The following is a 12,473-nucleotide window of genomic DNA, read 5'->3' as shown; positions in this document are numbered from 1 at the left end:
TCCCCATGGTGCTACACAGTCATGCATTGCAAAAGCAGAAGTAAAGGTCACAGGACTACATCACTGCAGATAATATGAAATTATTGGACTTTGAGATGGTTGATAAATGGTCCCCAAACACTTAAAAAGTTGTTTGGTACCTTGGAGTTGTAGAAGCGTATCCTTTCCATTTGTATGATTATTATCATTTCATTGAGCCATTTTTCGAAGCAGGGGGGTGTAGATGATTTCCAGTCTGTTAGGATCATTTTCTTGGCTGCCACCATACCAAGTATCAGTGCTTGTTGTTCTTCAGACGTGAAGTACAAAGCAGTCTCTGAGCATCCAAAAAGTGCCAGTTCTGGATCAGGGAGAATATCTTTTCCATAGACCCCAGAAAACCACTTAAATATTTTAGACCAGTATCTTTGTATATGAGGACAGAGCCAGAAAATATGTGTTAAAGAACCATCTGCACTTTTGCATCTGTCACATAATGGAGAAACAGCAGGGTAGATTTGATGTAATTTGATCTTTGAGTAATAGAGTCTGTGGATGACTTTAAACTGAATCAGTTTATACCTGACATTGATCGAACAAGTTTGGATTCTGGTCAGACCTTCATTCCAAGTGTCGTCAGACACCTCGAAATTCAGCTCAGTAGACCAGGCTTCTTTCAGATGGGTAGTGGATACAGAGGTGGTGAATAGACTCACAAAGCAAGATATTAGATGTTTGGAGTCTGGAGGAAGCTGCAGGAGCTCATAGAGTGGGCAACTGTCAGGCATGGTTTGAAAATTTGCAATTTGATCTTTAACGTAGCTGGTTTCGATGCGCTCTTCCGTTTCGAATTGCAGTACTACAGCGCTGCAGTACTACAGCGCTCTGCCCACTCGCTGCGTGAACGTGAGGGGGATGGGAAGTCCTACCAAGACTGACAGGATCTTGGCCCACTTGCAACAGCTCAAAGGCAATATATTTTTTATTCAAGAGACCCACCTTCGTAACAGAGAGGTAACATGGCTTAAGAGAGGCTAGATTAGCCACTTATTTCACTCGAAATTTAATGATAGGGCTAGGGGTACTGCTATCCTGATTCGTAAGGACGTTATGTTCGAACCACAGAAAACTGTGGAGGATCCTGCTGGCCGCTTTGTCATGGTGTCTGGCAAACTGCAAGACACACCTGTCATATTGGCCAGCATTTACGGTCAGAACTGTGATGACAGCTCATTTATAACCAAATTTTTTACATCTCTCCCAAATATTGAAAATCACCACGTCATTGTGGGTGGAGATTTTAATCTGGTCCAAGACCCTATACTGGACAGATCATCGAACAAAGCCTCTACTTTAACTAAATCAGGTAAGACTCTGCATGCTTTCACCAAACAAACTTGGGCTCACAGATCCATGGAGATTTACATTCCCCACGACTAAATTATTTTCATTTTTTTCCCACGTGCACCGTACCTATACCCGTATAGACTTCTTTCTCTTAGATAACAGACTGCTCTCCAAAATCAAATCCAGCGAGTATCATAGCATCGTAATATCAGATCACGCTGCAACCTCCCTCAATCTCCACTTTTGTAAACAAACAGTGGAGGTTCAACTCATTATTAGCAGAGGCTCACTACATGCAATTCTTGCACTCCCAAATCACCTTATATTTTGAGCTGAATGACTCGCCGGACATAGAAAGAGGTATACTCTGGGAAGCTTCAAAAGCCTATATTAGGGGCCAACTTATCTCTTTTGTCTCCAACCTGAAAAGAACCGAGACGTCCCAAACGGCAGACCTGTTACAAAAAATAAAGGACATTGATGACAAATATGCATCTGACCCTGACCCTAACCTTTATAGAGAACGCCTTAGGTTACAAACAGACTTTGACCTCACGTCTACTAATAAAGCTAAGCTACGACTGCTTAAATCTAGGCAACACTTTTTTGAATCTGGGGATAATGTTGGGAAGCTTTTGGCCCATCAGGCCAGAACCGAGGCGACTTCACGGCTAATTCCAGCCATTAGATCCAGCTTAGGGGAGATTCATACTGATCCTCTTAGAATTAATGAAGCATTTGCTAAATTCTATACTGAACTATACATTTCCGATTGTCCTCCCACTGCAGGTGACATGCTCAGTAGTATGACGTTTCCCCGAATTGACGATGAAGCCACGAGAGACTTGGGTGGTCCCATAACTGTTGCTGAGGTCCAAGCAGCCATCACATCGCTGCAAAGCGGATAGTCACCCGGCCCTGACGGCTTGACTGTAGAATATTACAAAGCTTTCTCTGCTCTCCTCGCACCAGTCCTGAGAGATATGTACAATGAGGCGTTTTTACATCGTCGCCTACCGCCCACCTTGTCGTGGGCTACTATCTCCCTAATTCTTAAAAAAGGAGAAAGATCCCCTGCTTTGTAGTAGCTATAGACCAATTTCACTCCTGAATGTGGACCTCAAAATCCTCTCTAAAGCCCTTGCGCTCCGTCTTCAACGAGTGATGCCCTCTATTATCTCGTTAGACCAAACAGGGTTCATACCAGGCCGACAGTCTTCCCACAATACTAGGCGTCTCCTTAACATCATCCATTCACCGAGTAGTGAGACCCCGGAGATAGTGGTCTCCCTCGACGCCGAAAAAGCTTTCGACAGGGTCGAGTGGAGGTACCTATATGAGGTGATGGACAGGTTTGGCCTCGGTAACAGTTTTATTCTTTGGGTCAGTCTATTATACTCGTCCCCGGTGGCCTCAGTACAAACAAACGGCACACTGTCGCCCCACTTACCCCTTCAGAGAGGTACCAGACAGGGTTGCCCGTTATCACCACTTCTGTTTGCTGTCGCGATAGAACCCTTGGCGGTCTGGTTACGCTCAGAGAAGGGCTTTAAAGGTATTACACGGTTCGACACAACTCATAAAGTCTCATTGTATGCGGATGGCCTGCTCCTGTACATCTCGAACCCAGTCAGCTCTCTCCCTGTGATTACGAATATTTTAGAACGGTTTGGCGCGTATTCTGGTTATAAACTTAACTACCAAAAGAGTGAGCTATTACCGATTAACTCATTGGCTAAGCAGCTCCCTCGCTCTTTAACCTCATTCAAATGGGCAGCGGACGGGTTTCGCTACCTCGGCGTCTTTATCACAACACCCTTATCTGATATGTTCCGCACAAACATTCTGCATCTGGTTGAGAAAGCTGAAAGAGATTTTGACCGCTGGTCAGTTTTACCGCTATCCCTCGTGGGCCAGATAAATCTGGTCAAGATGGTCGTCCTACCCAAATTCCTGTATCTTTTCCAGCACGTCCCTATACTTATCACTAAATCTTTTTTTGATAAATTATACAGGACAATATCTAAATTTTTATGGGGTAGCAAACCGGCTAGAATCCGAAAGGCGATACTGCAGTCTCCTAAGAGTGACGGCGGTTTGGCACTTCCTGACTTTAGGCGATACTATTGGGCAGCTAACTTGCAAAAACTCCTGTATTGGATGAATGATGATTGCGACCACCTACCGACCTGGGTACACATGGAAAAGGCGAGTTCACATCTCCCGTTGCGGTCTGTCCTATGCTCCCAACTCCCCCTTCCTATAACATCTGTGGGTGCAGGCCCAATTGTGTCCCTCTCGCTCAAGATATGGAGTCAACTCAGGAAAAACTTTGGTTTACAAGGCCCTTCCATCTTGACCCCACTGCTTAAAAACCACATCTTTAAACCTTCAAGTACAGACCACGCATTCAAAACCTGGCATAGCAACGGTATCAGTAGTATCAAAAACCTATACAAGGATGGCATCTTTTCGTCTTTTGCGGAGCTCTCATCCAACTATAGCCTCCCAAACGCCCCCCTTTCTTTGTTTTTTCCAGATTAGAGATTTTGTGAAGAAGACATTCCCCCATTTCCCAAATCGCCCCCCTGCGACAAATAAATAGACTATTGACTATTGACTATTGACTATTGAAACCCTGACCGATACCATCTTAGCTCTAGATCCCAACCGGAAGAAATGCATCTCTGTTTTGTATAACTTGTTAGGGTCGGTTATATTGAAACCTCATACCTCATTAAAAGCTGCGTGGGAGGGTGAGCTGAATACGAAACTAACAGACCAGCAATGGGACTCTGCCTTGGACTTGACCCATTCTTCCTCCATATGTGCCCATCATGGCCTAATCCAATGCAAAGTCCTTCACAAAGTCCACTACACAAATGCAAGATTATCTAGAATTTACCCCGCTGTTAGGGACACCTGCAACAGATGTAATCAATCTCCTGCCAACCATAGCCATATGTTTTGGTCTTACCCTAAGCTAGCAGCCTTTTGGAGGAGTGCTTTCAACTTGATAAACAGAGCCTACGGCCAGACTATTCCTCCAAACCCACTGTCAGCCATTTTCGGTACCCCTCCCAACACCAACCTCTCTGTTGCGGTGAAACGGGTTCTAGCTTTTACAACCTTGTTAGCCCGGAGACTGAGCTTGCTTAACTGGAGGCTCACCTGTCCCCCGAAACACACCCGCTGGATTAAGGAGGTGCTTTACAATTTAAAGCTTGAAAAACTTAGGGTCTCTCTAAAAGGTTCTACCAAGACATTCCTAGATACATGGAACCCTTTCTTGGAACTTGTTAACTCTCTCAACTTGTCCCCGGACTCGGAAGAGGACTGAGTGCTCTCCACCATTGTTCTGCTCTACTTCAGCTGCTCTCCCCTTAACCCCCCCCCCCCACACTTATTTATTTAATTACTTACTTATTTACTGTTATTAGCGACCCCTTTTTTAATTTTTTTAATTTTAATTTTTTTAGTACTTTTTATTTTGTTTATCTTACCATATTTGTGTGGATGTGTATGTATGTGAGTGTTGTTTGCCCCCGCTTGTATCCGACCTGATTCGGGTGGGTTGAAGGTGGGTAAGGGTAAGGGCTTTGAGGGTCGCTTACATACTGTTGCACAATTATGCCTTGACTGTCACTGTCTGTTATCATTGTATGTATGCCAATTGCTGTGAAATTCAAATAAAAAGATTTAAATAAAAAAAAAAAATTTAGGTAGATACATCGGTATTGATTGAAATAAATAGAGAATTTGTGGGAGGAAAATCATTTTTATGGCATTTATTCTGCCTATTAGAAGTGTTTTCCAGATTGTATAAGAGCGTTTAATTTAGTAACTAAAGGCAGGAAGTTTGCATTGAATAGAGAATTATATTTTCTGGTTACTTGAATACCCAGGTATTTAATTTTTTCTGTAGCTGTTCTAAAAGGAAATTTTAAAAGGTGCGTCGACTCTTGGGGTTTTATTGCCATGATTTCACTTTTATTCCAGTTTTTTCTATATCCTGAGAAGGAACCAGATTCCTCTATAAGATTTAATATATTTGGAATACTAACTTGAGAGTTGGTGATGTATAATAATACACCATCTGCATATAACGATATTTTATTATTGGAATGTTTAGTATTATAACCGTGAATGTTCGGATGTATTCTTATACTTTCCGCTAAGGGTTCAATCGCAAGGGCAAATAGCAGGGGTGATAATGCGCAACCCTGTCTATTGCCCTTGGATAATTGAAATTTCGGGGAAAGTATGTGGTTGGTCAATATTCTAACAGTCAGCCTGTCATATAATAATTTTATCCATGAAATAAAATTCTCTCCCACCTGAAACTTCTCTCCCATCGCTAATATTTTCTGATCTGTATTTAGTAGTGCAATTGCTCTATGTGAACCTGGGTCTTCTAGATCTTTATCTTTTTGGGGTATGTGTGATAGTTGATTCCGCTAGCGTTTCTGGTAGTGCCTGTTCTTTAAATGCATATGTATAAAGCTTGTGTAAACGTGGTGAAATTACCTCATGAAATCTTTTATAAAATTTGTTACTGAACCCGTTTGGTCCCGGTGTTTTACCGTTCTTTAGTGAGTTTTTTGTATCTTCTATTTCTTTGATTGAAACCTGTGCTCCTAATTCCTCATGTTCCAATGGGTTAAGTGTTGGGAGATTACAGTTGTCCGGAAAGTTGGTAATTTTATTGCTGTCTGTTGATGTTTTGTATGTATATAAATTTTGATAAAATTGACCAAATCTTTTGTTAATGTCTGTAGGCAACATTAGCAATTCCCCTTTATCTGATTTGATTTTTAGAATAGTGTGATCATTTTCCACTTTTTTAAGCTGACGTGCCAAAAGTTTGTGTGGCTTATCGCCAAATTCGAAATTTTCCTATTTTGTAATTTGAAATAATCTACTAACTCTTGCAGATAAAATTTGGTTTAGTTTAAATTTCAATATTGCTATCTTGTTATGTTTATCTATAGTTGGATCTTTCGCGTTTTCTAAATCAAGTTGTCTAATCGGTTCTTCTAGTTGCAATTGTTCCATCCTATTCTTTTTATTTTGAAAAGCTTAGTGTGAAATAATAGAACCTCTAATAAATGCCTTAAAGGTTTCCTATAATAGGGAGGGTGAGATATCTGGGGTGTCATTAGTCTCAAAGAAAAGTTCCATTTGTTGTTTTAAGTATTTACAACCATCCGGATTATTAAGTATTTGAGGATTAAACCTCCAAAACATTTTTTTTATTGAACATTCCTTCTAGTTTTAGGAAGAAGGTTAACGGAGAATGATCAGAAATGACACTATTTTGATATTTAGGATTAGTTGTAAAGGGAATTTATTTCGTGTCCACTAGGAAGTAGTCGATACGTGTATAGGTTTTATGTACTGGTGAATAAAAGGAGTATTCCCTTCCGGGCCGGGTTTTCAATCTTCCATACATCTGTTATATTTGTGTTTTTTATGTATGTATTTAAAAGGTTCACTGGATTTTGATTTTATATTAAGTCTCTTTTGTTAGGCAGATTTATCCAGATATTGATCCAGAACGCAATTGAAATCTCCCCCGATTATCATGTTTCGGTAATTGGACTCAGAAATTATATTCAGGGTTTTATTAAAGAATTGCGGATTATCAAAATTAGGAGCATAAATATTTACCATGGTGAGTGGAGTAGAGTGTATCTCTCCAGAGACTATAACATATCTCCCCTCTTTGTCTGCAATGGTATTCTTATGTTTAAATGGTATGCCTTTGCGAATTATACTTGCTGTACCCCAGATTATTATCTCAATGGGGTTAGGTTAGGTATGGGGGAGGTGCAGTGAGACCTGGACGTCCTTGTACACCGGTCACTGAAAGTTGGCTTACAGGTACAGCAGGCAGTGAAGAAAGCTAATGGAATGTTGGCCTTCATAATGAGAGGATTTCAGTATAGGAGTAAAGAGGTTCTTCTGCAGTTGTATAGGGCTCTGGTGAGACCACATCTGGAGTATTGTGTACAGTTTTGGTCTCCTAATTTGAGGAAGGACATCCTTGTGATTGAGGCAGTGCAGCGAGATTGATCCCTGGGATGGCGGGACTGTCATATGAGGAAAGATTGAAATGACTAGGCTTGTATTCACTGGAGTTTAGAAGGATGAGGGGGATCTTATAGAAACATTTACACTTATAAAAGGACTGCACAAGCTAGATGCAAGAAAAATGTTCCCAATGTTGGGCGAGTCCAGAACCAGGGGCCACAGTCTTAGAATAAAGGGGAGGTAATTTAAGACTGAGGTGAGACAAAACTTTTTCACCCACAGAGTTGTGAATTTATGGAATTCCCTGCCACAGAGGGCAGTGGAGGCCAAGTCACTGGATGAATTTAAGAGAGAGTTAGATAGAGCTCTAGGGGCTAGTGGAGTCAAGGGATATGGGGAGAAGGCAGGCATGGGTTATTGATCACAATGATCACAATGAATGGCGGTGCTGGCTCGAAGGGCCGAATGGCCTCCTGCACCTATTTTCTATATTTCACGCTCCTCAGTCAGAATGTTTTTTAATCTTTCAAGTAATTTTCTAGGAGACTCAAGAAACAGCAGATGGTGAAATCTTCATCAAAGTCAGATTCAGATTCAAACTTTATTGTCATTGTGCAGTGTGCAGAGTACTGAAGGAACTCAGTGGGTCAGGCAATGTCTGTGGAGGGAATGGACAGGTGACATTTTGAGTCAGGACCCTTCTTCAGCAAATTTTCTTGACCCTGGCAGCAGATGTATAGTTTACATCGAAATCCCTCTCCATCTCCCTATTAATTCTTTTTTTGTTTTTTTCTGGCCTATGTCACTTTCACAACACCCTATACACAACTGTGCCACCTGTATTGGAGTAGAATTAGCTATGATTTTTCTTTCCAGATTTGAATTAGACGGTAAAATGTATTACCGATATAACTGCTGCATCAGCTGTCTGTTTTTTCTTGTCTAAGGCAACAACTCTCTCTGCTTACATATATTCGTAAACTTACAATAAATTTCATCTAGAATTTCCTGACAAGATAGATCTTCACCTTATGTGTATCGTAATGTAGGGATGTTACAACATTTTGAGATTTTAAAAATCAAGCCTTAATTTATTGCATCAGATAAAGCATAAAAAGAACTTTAATTTGATACCTAATTCACTTTTATATCCTCAGTGTTAAAGTTATGGTCATTTTAATACTCAGAAATTAGCATCTTATTCCCATTGCTTTTCCATTAACTTAACTCAAAAGCTGTGATCAATTGACAGTCAATTGTCAAAAAAGCCCATAACTTTCTTAAAAATTAAGAGAACTGAATGAAATTTTCAGTTATTATAGATTGAAGCATTCTGAAACAAATATGATACATCTTGGATGACCTGAAATTAAAGTATATAATTAGTTAATTACCTAATTAAGTAGCTAATTACAAAATTAACTGTTGTGACAAAAATAGTAATAAACACCCAGACTGCCTTGAAAATTAAAAAATGTGATATTCTCAAGATCAGAACTTTAATATTATTGTATTATATGCTGTAACAGACAGGTAAAGAAATTACAATTTCTTGCTAAAGACCAAGTCTTCATGGAGAAGATCAGCTGCTAGCTGGTACATTGGCATATCATAATCAGTAGCATCATCATAATCCTCAGACTGCAACCAATAAGCAACTGCACACCATGTTTTTCCTCAACTTTTCAATGTTGGCGTTGTAAATTATAAGTTTTTGCTCTTCAAATCACGCATGACATGCATTTCTGCCCACTGCTTTCCCATTCAGATCAACTTTTTCCAAATGAGGTATAGAAGTACAGGAGTACAGAATAACAAACTGATCCCATTCACACAACAATTCACAATATAACATGATTTTTAAATCTCACTTTGTCATGAATTTCTATGCCAAATCGAAGGAATTGATGTATAATTCCCATAAATTTTACTCTGTTGGTTTATAACACTGCAGCACGCAAGGGCCGTTTTGCGCAGACACATGTTCAAAATCCACAAACATCCACTCTCAAGATATTCAAAATCATTATTTTTTTGCACAATCATGTCATAAGAACATCTAAGTTATCTATATTTTGTGTAATTGTCTATCCGTGATCAATATTTTCATACTAAATATCTAAAAACTATGTACTGTGGAAGTTTTTTGTCAGATATTTAGTATGAAAACATTGATCATGGATAGACAATAACACAAAATATGGATAATTTAGATGTTCTTATGACATGATTGTGCAAAAAATAATGAATTTGATTATCTTGAGAGTGGATGTTTGTGGATTATGATACAGAGATCGGATTGTGGCCGCTGCCATGATTTTGCTCACAGTCGGCAGACAGGACACGGCCGCTATCAGGCCTAAATAACATATTTCGCATCAACAGATTAAAACAAAATTACACCAAAAATTAGATATGTTAAATAAACGTCCTAAAGTACATATCTTTTGTTTTGTCCTGAACATGTGATCCATAATTTTGAAGGCTTTGCCAGTGATTCAATAGTTAAGCAACTTTTTTTTAAATAGCGAACAAATGACAGAACAAAATCTCTTCATAAGCTTGTCGTACGATGAAATCCCTCTCTGACAACCAATAATAACCTGCATTTTAATCACCCCCCTCCCCACAGCCTCTCGAGTCGCACGCACGGACGTGGGCAGATCTAGAGCGCCACTGATGGCAGGAATTTGTAATGACACTACTTAATGATACTAACTGGTAATTAATTCCAAAATCCAAATCTTAGCACAATATGCACAATATTTCCTGGAAACAGGAATCAGTTACCACCTTTCATGAAGTTTGTGTTTGATGATATTGGAATTTTATTTATTACTTTTTTTTAATACTTTATTACTGTGCTTTTATTTACTAGATGAATTCCAGATATTTTGTGTCACTGATTTGAAATCTCACGTCTTTCACCCATCTGTATATCCATGGTCCCAAATATATTTTTTTAAGTTAACCTATCTTTGTTATTGTAATGTAGTTTCTGCAACATATGTGATTATACAGGGAGTCACCATGAACTCACCTTGCGGATGACCAAAAAAGTGAGTTATTCTTTCATTAATGATCATTCCCAGAAACGCAGTGAAGAATGTTAAATAAAGAATATGTATTTGTGGTGTCTTTCAAATATTTGGCTCATTACAATGAATGATTTTTGAATTGTAATCGGGTAAAGTTGCATAATTTTGTAGAGACAAAAAAAACCGACATAAAGTGCCACAGTAACTCAGCGGTTCAAACAGCGTATCTGCAGAACATGGATAGGTGAAATTTTGCATCACAACCCTTCGGACTGATTGGAGGGAACGGAAGGAAGCTAGAAGAGGGGAGGGGCAGGACAAAGCCTGGCAGGTAATAGGTTGATATAGATGAATAGAGGGAGGTGTGGGATAGAAGGGATGGGAAAATGTGGGGGGAAAAGAGCTTTCCTCCCACATTCCCCACCTTCAACCCCCCCCCCCCCCCCCCCCCCCCCCCCCCCCCCCCCCCCCCCCCGGGGTGGAAGATTGCAACCTTCACGTGATCCGCCCTGTTTTGACTAATGCAATCAACTCGACGTGCACAAACGGAAGATCAAATAGAACAAGTTATCCAACAACTTTAGGCTGTGCACGCCACACGAAAGAAGAAGTAGAACCCCCCCCCGTCCCCTGTGCCCCACCTGTACTCTCACCTATTTCTCTCTTCCTCCCCTTCTACCCACATTCCTTCTCCTAGCTTCACGTCGAACTCTTCAATCCTTTTGTGTCACACCTTCTCTTTTCATTTCTGGTCTTTGTCCAACCATCTACCTATCAAAACCCTCCCTCACCTGTATTATCTGCCAGGCTTTGTCTGCTCCTTCTCTCTTCAAGCTTTCATCCCTCCCACCCCCATAATCATGCAGGGTCCTGACCTGAAACGTCACTTATCCATGTTTTCCAGAGATGCTGCCTGACCCGTTGAGTTACTCCAGCACTGTATCATTTTTGTAAACCAGCTTCAGCAGTTCCTTATGTTTTCATAATTTTGCAGAGGGCCTTTAAGAAAATAGGTTACAGAGCAAGTCACAGAAGTGCGTTAAGGAGATGCCTGCTCGTTAACGGGGGGGGGGGGGGGGGGGGGGGGGGGGGGGGAGATCAGGAGGAGTGATCAAATGGTTGATGGAAATACTGTAGGAAGTAAATTCCAGGGACTGGAAGTTGCTTTATGAAGGGTATTTGGTCATCAATGATATGATGACAGGATGGGGGCATGCATAGGATGTCGGTATCAGAGCAGTGAGAACGTTGGTAACTGGTTTTAGGAACGGTAGAGTTAGAAATATGGAAGGTGACTGTGAAACTACTGCACATTATCTGTTCTTCAAACAGTCTCTACGTATTCTCGACATTTAAAGCTACAACACATTTCAAATACAAAATATAAAGGATCCTAAAACAGCAGAGGTTCAAACTCCTTTAAATTGCATTATTTTTCATACATCCTTATAAAGTTGCAGCTCAGAATCCCCTTTTGAAATAGATTTGGAAATAGACCTTAATTCTCCCATACTGTAGAAGGTGGCAAAGAGCATAAGAATATATCTGACCTTCCACATGTTAACAATGGGTATGGAGGGTCTTCAGTTGGGGCAGCAGGACCATATGAGTAATGGAGCTAATGGCCAACTCTAAGATATTTCAGTCTGATTTACAGTGATGGATTTTTTCAAAGCTCTAACAAGAATCATGGCAGGATAGACTGATGCATGGACCTCCGAGCTCATGTCAACTTGGTGGCTTTGGGCTACAGCAAATAAGACCTTAAACCATTGTACATGTTTCCCACGATCTGTATGAAGATATGAGTATTGAAGTATCATTGTATGAGAATGGAATTGGCAAATTGCTGAGAAACTTGCTGATCTTTCTGAAGATGTTACCGTAGCTTTAATAATAATAATAATAAATTTTATTTATGGGCGCCTTTCAAGAGTCTCAAGGACACCTTACAAAAATTTAGCAGGTAGAGGAAAAACATGTAAGGGAAATGAAATAAATAGTAGAGACAGTTGAAACGGTCATTCTGCTTCTGGTGATGCCATGATATAATATGATGCATCAGAGAACCTTGAG

General features: G+C 40.2%; 2 protein-coding genes across 13 annotated transcripts in view; one reads left to right on the top strand and one right to left on the bottom strand.

Annotated features, from left to right (window-relative positions):
• The window catches only part of ikzf2 (IKAROS family zinc finger 2), a 215,828-nt gene that overhangs the window by 104,442 nt on the left and 98,913 nt on the right, over positions 1 to 12,473 (top strand). For 3 of the 12 annotated variants that reach the window (XM_055638301.1, XM_055638302.1, XM_055638300.1), the window contains one exon: positions 10,355 to 10,418. The exons of the other annotated variants lie outside the window; for them this stretch is intronic. The gene's annotated coding sequence lies outside the window, so the exon portion shown is untranslated. The remainder of the gene's footprint in view (positions 1 to 10,354; positions 10,419 to 12,473) is intronic. 12 annotated transcript variants of the gene reach the window in all.
• Positions 1 to 12,473, bottom strand: part of LOC129698888 (sperm-associated antigen 16 protein) — a 705,663-nt gene that overhangs the window by 677,046 nt on the left and 16,144 nt on the right. The gene's annotated exons all lie outside the window — the stretch shown is intronic.

Source organism: Leucoraja erinacea, chromosome 7 (genome assembly GCF_028641065.1).
Source record: "Leucoraja erinacea ecotype New England chromosome 7, Leri_hhj_1, whole genome shotgun sequence".
NCBI lineage: Eukaryota > Metazoa > Chordata > Chondrichthyes > Rajiformes > Rajidae > Leucoraja > Leucoraja erinaceus.
Note: the sequence above shows the minus strand (reverse complement) of the source record. Positions and strands in the feature narration are given on the sequence as shown.